The 7,059-nt window shown below is 35.9% G+C and overlaps 1 pseudogene; it reads left to right on the forward strand.

Moving 5' to 3' along the window:
* Window positions 1-6,451: 6,451 nt before the first annotated feature.
* On the forward strand, window positions 6,452-6,787 carry LOC110136289 (large ribosomal subunit protein P1 pseudogene; annotated as a pseudogene).
* The last annotated feature ends 272 nt before the right edge of the window (window positions 6,788-7,059 follow it).

Consider the following 7,059-nt stretch of genomic DNA (forward strand, 5'->3'; position numbering starts at 1 on the left):
CTGAAAACAACTGGGACCAAGTTGAGATGGGCTGAATCAAACCCAAAGCTCCCTCAAATGAGCACTCTGGTGTGTTTCCAACAAAGTGTTCATTTTCAACGCATGCTCACCATTCCTAACTCCTCAGCGCCATGTGTGCTTTCTGTGTGAGAAAGTCTGTGAGGTCAATTATCCATCTTTCTTATTTTACTGCCAAATTGGACTCTGATGTGGGTTTTGGATCAGGTGCCCATGACCATGTGTGACTTTGGCCAATTTACCCAAGCTTCCAGGATTTTCTTTTAGGGTCCTTTCACATGTATGGAAGGAGGGGGCTGAACCAGAAATTCACCATGATCACTTTCAGTTCCTAATGTCTATAATCTTACAAAATGAAAAAGGAATAAAATGTGCCCCAAAAATCTTCCTGTGTTACTTCTTCTTTTCTAAAATACAAAATCCTAAAGCATGTTCAGTTTTTCAAAAACATTCTGCTTTTTTCAATCCTCTTTCCCTGCTTTGCAGGATGATCTCAATGAATTTCAGAGGAATCGAGAGGACCAATTTCCAGATCATCTGGAGTAATTAATTCCAGTGGTTGGAGTTAATTATGATGAGGCAATTCATAAAGTATACAGTAGAAAAAAGCAGCAATTGATGAGAGAGTGGGATTTTTTTTCAAAGGCATTCTTCTGGCAAAACATTTCAAAATTAAACATATGTGTGCTTCAATGGTGAGAAAACAGTTTATGATGTTTTCATTAGGTTTGGGTGTGAATTATATACAAATGGCCCTATGTATATTTTTGCAGATATGATTCAGGCCTAATTGGTGTATTACGTGGGAGAATTAATGGCTATAGCAGAGATCTCAGCTCCATCATGCTTTGTATGTAGAAACTATGGTATATTTACCAAAAAAATCCATTAGTAAAAGTTACATGATATTGTGAAATAATATTAATATCAACATGAAAAATCAACGGGAATGTATTGGGTATAAAAATAATGATTTGGGAAGCACTCTCAAATCTGTATTATAAAAATAAAGAATTTTCAATAATGCAATAACAGACTGTATTTCTGTTTTATGATTCTGATAATAAAACACTTAGATCCCACTTCCTGGTTTATGCTGTTATCAGAACCCCCTGATATAATTAGATAGCTTTGTTTTAGATAATTATTTATATTTTCTTATTGCATAGCAAATATCCCTCTTGTTAAAAAAAAAAAAAAAAACCTTCAATATCTTAAATCTAAGAGCTATGTTGCTGAAGACCCAAAATCAAGTTCCTTCAAAATAAAAGATCCAGGGATTTCTGTAAACTGATTAATAATGATAATACCACTACCTTGCATTTTCAAATATTTTAATAGTTAACAAATCAATTTCACTTTCATAATCTCTCTCATTTTATTCTCTGAATGCCCCTGTGAGGTAGGTTCTATTGTTCCCATTTTGCAGATGGAGAAATTTATAGTTGTATTAAATGGCAAAGCAGAGACTAGACTATCATGTTATTTAACAATTCCATTCTACTCAAAACTCTGCAAATTACAAGCAAAATCATCTAGCTAGGAAACATCACATGTGTGACGTGCTTTGCAATACTGTGTTTTAAAGCTGATTACTAAAACCTCTTCCAGACTCTTTCTCAGAAATGCCAATATTTCACTTTCTATCTTAAAGCTGGGCGCCTGAGTTTTAAGCCAGGTTTTTGTTGTTAAGTGGCTTTGACTCCTTAGCTAGACAGCTTGCCATCTCTGAAAGGAGAGGGTGAAGTCTTCTAGATCTAAAGGACTTGTTTCAAATTTTGTTAAACTAAAATAAACCTATTCCTGATTGATTGACCATGTCATTATCACTTATGTCACCATATTGTAATAGTTGTAGGATGAAATCAATGGCTCAGAAAGTTTTGCTTCTGTAAGAACAATCTTAAATAAGCTTATATAAGATATTTTCTTGAAGATTATTATACCTGTTTCTCTAAAATATCTTATATGAATAAGGCAAAAACTTAACCTACTTTGTTGAGGTAAGAAGAAAAAAAAGGAAGAAAAATTCACAAATGGAGATTAGCTTAACAGTATCTTAATAGTTTTCCATTCTTTACTGATTTAGCTACTAGACTACAGAAATGTTTTAGTTGTTGTGAGGAGGAAAACAATCTCACCAGTCTTTTGATATTAAGATAAGCATGTTGGGTCATATATGTTATGTTAAATTTATAGAGTTGTAATGTGAGAGTAGCAAAATATCAGATTGTTAAAATGCTGGCCACATCTGATGAAAATATGAACTTGAAATGAATTTTCAACTTGATTATAAATAGAAGTATCTAAATTTTGTTTTGGATTTTTGTGGCATTTTGGATAAAGTTGTGACCTAAAACATTGCTATTATAGCCAAAATGTGGGAGCAACTAAAGTGTCTATCGACATAAGAATGCATTAAGAAGATATATAATGGAGTATTACTCAGCTATAAAAAAGAATGAAATAAGCCATTTATAGTAACAAGGATCGGTCTAGAGATTATCATACTAAGTGAAGTCAGAAAGAGAAAGACAAATATCATATGATATCACTTATACATGGAATCTAAAAAACTCATACAAATGAACTAATTAACAGAACAGAAATAGACTCAGGGACATAGAAAACAAACTTATGGTTACCAAAAGGGAAGGAAGGGATGGGATAAAATAGGAATTTGGGATTAAAATACACACACTACTATATATAAAATAGGTAATGGGCACTTGCTGTATAGCACAGGGAACCATACTCAATATCATACAATAACTCATAATGGAAGAGAATGTAAAAAACTAACATATATTTATATATATGTTTAATGCAATCACTTTATTGTACACCTGAAACTAACACAACATTGTAAATCAACTATATTTCAGATAAACCTTTAAAAACTACTGCCAGTATATTGATGTACTTCAGTTCAAGTTACATATGCTTTGAACAATGCAGAGGTTAGGGGCAATGATCCTCCATGAAGTGGAAAATCAACATGTATCACTTAGGACTGACCCTTGCATCCACAATTCCACATCTGTGGATTCAACCAACCATACACCCGTGTAGTGCTGCAGTACTCACTATTGAAAAAAAAATTCCTTGTATAAGTGGACCTGCATAGTTCAAACCCATGTTGTTAAAGGAGCGACTATATTTCTTGTCTTACACATTTCCAAGTCCTCCCCAACTTCTCCCTCAAATCATGCCTCAACGGTAGCTATTGTTTATTATGGACTAAGCATTTATGAGTATTATTTACTTTTACCTTGTAAACAACTGCATAAGTGAGGTATTGTTATCTCAATTTTGCATGTAAGGAAAATGAGTTCAGTGGTAAATCCAGGTATATCTGCTTCTCAAGGCAAGTTGGTTTCATTAACCACAAAACTCTCCGTCCGGTTTGTAGCCGACTGCTATAGCATTCTATACACCCATGTGTTAGGAAATATGAATACTAGCATGGTGGAAATTTCTATGTAATGATTTTATGGAATATAGAAAAATTCTGAGAGTGTTAACTTGCAGTCCTCGGAAATAACAAATTTCCCCATAAGAAGACAACTCCTTTTTCAAAAAAAACTTTTATTGGAGTATTGATGCTTTTCAATGTTGTGTTATTTAGTTTCTACTGTATAGCACAGTGAATCAGCTATATATATATATATATATATATATATCCCCTCTCTTGTGGATTTCCTTCCCATTTAGATCACCACAGAGTACTGAGTGGAGTTCTTTGTGCTGAACAGTGTACATACACTATTTATTTTATATATCAATAATATATATATGTATTAGTCCCAAATGGGATGAAGAGGACAATTTCTTGATGGCTGGGGAAAGGCATCAGTTTTCCAAACGTATGTGCTTTTGTGTTGTGTTATGTCTCCATATCTCTGTCCATTGGCAGACTTTTCCAGGCTTCCTTTCGCTTATCAGCACGTGATCATTTTTTCCTGGGAAGAGGCATGACCTAGGACACTTGCCTATTTTATATATAGAACTATAAAGATAACGATACCCTCCAGCAAATGAGGAAAACTGTGAGCAGTAAATGCCTGTGTCTCCAACTAATTCACAGAATTCCCTCCAAGAGAGGGACTTATTTTGCATTTGAACTCCAAAACACCTTTCAAGATTGTTAAACTTAACACCAGCTTGAAAATCCCAGTCATGCTGGAGATCAATTAACTGCCTCCAGGGTTCTGCAGGCTCCCCTTCAAGGTGTCTGCATTTGAGAGTAATTTGGCAATTACCACATTTGCACCAAATAAAAACCCATTATTATTTTGTATGATATCAAGTTGACTTATAATACTCACATGCATTCAGAGTTTGCTCCTTGACTTTCTTATCTGAACTAATAGTCAATACCATCCTTGTCCCTCTTTAGCAGTTTCAAATCTCAGCTTGTCTTCCTGGGCACACTTGTTTTACTTGAAATCCTTCTTTCCATGACACAACTGCTTTCCTCATTCTTACCTTGGGATTGCAATGCACCAATACTCCCCTCTTAAATATTTCAAACCAGCTTTCTCATATTGCATCAAAATTCATTCCTGTACTACTTAATTACCTATTTGCCTTTAGCTTTAATATTTTAAAATAATAATCTCTTATGACAGCAATCAATGTTCACTGTAGATTTATACAATTATAAATAGACAAGGGATAAAGAGAAAATAATAAACACTGCGGGACTATCAATCAGAAATAACCTTGGTTGTAGTTTTTCTTTAGTTCCATGTATATGCTTATTTTAAAATGTTACAATAATGAATCATACCTTATAAACTGTTTTGTAAGCTTTGCCCACAATAAAACATGACTATATCTCTCTTCCTAGATATTGTTTTTCAATCTGATTCAAAATGGTTTCATAATTCCCATTACATGGGTATACACAGTTTATTCAACCAGTTCCCTAATGATAGGCTTGAGGTTATTTCCATGTTTTGGGCTATTTTAAACAAGGGTGTTGATAAATAACCTTGGTAAACGAATCTTTATTACATATATAATCATTTTCTTAGGGTGAATTCTTAGAGGAAGAATTAATGTTTGTGAACAATTTTAGGATTAAAAAATGAATATATTTTTCCAAAGTTACATTCAGCACAGCTGTATCAATTTATACTAAGATTGTTGATGACTGCTAGTACACAAGTACTATCAATTTTAAAGTAAATTTTCTAGGTAACAACTCTGATTCAACCAGCTTTTATTTGACCAGCTGAAAGAATTGAACTTAAAACTTTCCTGGTCTATATTTGGTTACGTGTGTGCACCTGTGTATGTCTGTGTTTTATTGCCAGTACATGTTCTTGGTTCATTTGTTTGCTAGACTACATACTCTTTTTAAAATGTTAATTTATAAGAACTCTCCATGTATTTAAAATAGTAAAACTTTAATGTCATATATGTTGTATTTTTCCAGGTTTTCAAAGTCTTTCAATGACTTTATTTGCTTCAGACAGTTAAAAAATGTGTAGAGTTCATTTTTTCCTTTAAAGTGTCCCTTTGATGTTATCATATACATTTTCAGTTATAGCACAGTTCCTAGTATTTTTATGATTTTAGTTTAATATTTAGATTTGCACTACTTAAAAGAGTGAAGCATCTAACAACAGACTAGGAAGATCCTATGGGGAGAAGCAGAGGAATTTCCGTACCACTTCTCCATCCCCAGGTCCCAAGGCTGGGAGATTGGGAGATGTTGGTGGCACAGGAGGTCAGGATTAGATTCACCTGTGGGGTCACATGGAAAGACATGCTATCGGCATCTGGAGAGGACATGCCAAGGGTCGGAGGTGAACCCTGGCAAGTACCACTTTCTCTGCTCCCTTGACTGTGCTTTAGCACAGGGAGACTATCCATCAACAGCATCCCTCTAACGCTTACCCCAATCCTTTAAGGATCATCTCACATGCTCCAAGTTGTGCAGAGCTCCATCCAAACGCAGCATGAAAACAACACTTTCCAAAGGCCCCACTTGGAAAAGGGACCTGACACCCAGAGGTACCAAGTGGTATGAAAAGAAAAACAAGATATTAACTGGGCCAGGGTAAACCCATCCAGGACCATCTGTGTTCAGCACGTGTCCCCTTAAGCCTCTTCTCGAGAATGATCCTATTCAAAAAGGCTTGAGACTTCTGTGGCAGTCTAGTGGTTAAGACTCTGAGTTCCCAATACAGGGTTTGATCCTTGGTGGGAGAACTAAGATTCCAGAGCACAGCCAAAATAATAATAATAATAATAATTTAAGTGCCCTTAAAACATAAATAAAAATTAAAAAATTTAAAATTTACCTTTTCTCAGCTGCCCTAAGATGCTTAGTCCTTCCCAGGAAGCGAGACCGCATTGGGATGAGGCCCCCACTTCATCCAGAGACTAGCACCACACCGTAGCCTTTGTCTGGCACTCCAAGATGACCTCCGTTTTGGAGCTTGCCTGCATCTATTCAGCCCTCATTCCACACGGTGAGGCTCACGGAGGATAAGATCAATGCCTTAATTAAAGCAGCTGGTGTAAACTTTGACTCTTTCTGGCTAGGTTGGGTTGCATATGCTCTGGCCAGTGTCAACACTGAGAGCCTTATCTGCCATGTGGGGGCTGGTGGGCCTGTCCCAGCTGCCTGTGGTCTCTCAGCAGGGGTCCGGCCCCCTCCACCACTGCTGTCCCAGCTGAGGAGAAGAACACAGAAGTAAAGAAAGAAGAATCTCAAGAGTCTGATGATGACATGGGCTTTGGCCTTTTTGACTAAACCTTTTAAGTAACACATTCAATAGAAAGCTAAGCATGTTGCTGCAAATGGCTTGTATGTGAAATCTACAAAGTGATACAAATGAACTTATTTACAAAACAGAAATGGAGTCACACATGTAGAAAACTAATTTATGGTTACCAGGGGGGAAAGGAAGGGTGGGATGAATTGGGAGATTGGGATTGACATAGTTACACTATTATATATTAATTCAGTTCAGTCACTCAGTGTCTGACTCTTTGTGACCCCATGAACCACAGCACGCCAGGCCT

The sequence above is a fragment of the Odocoileus virginianus genome, chromosome 22, assembly GCF_023699985.2.
Source record: "Odocoileus virginianus isolate 20LAN1187 ecotype Illinois chromosome 22, Ovbor_1.2, whole genome shotgun sequence".
NCBI classification, from domain to species: Eukaryota; Metazoa; Chordata; class Mammalia; order Artiodactyla; family Cervidae; genus Odocoileus; species Odocoileus virginianus.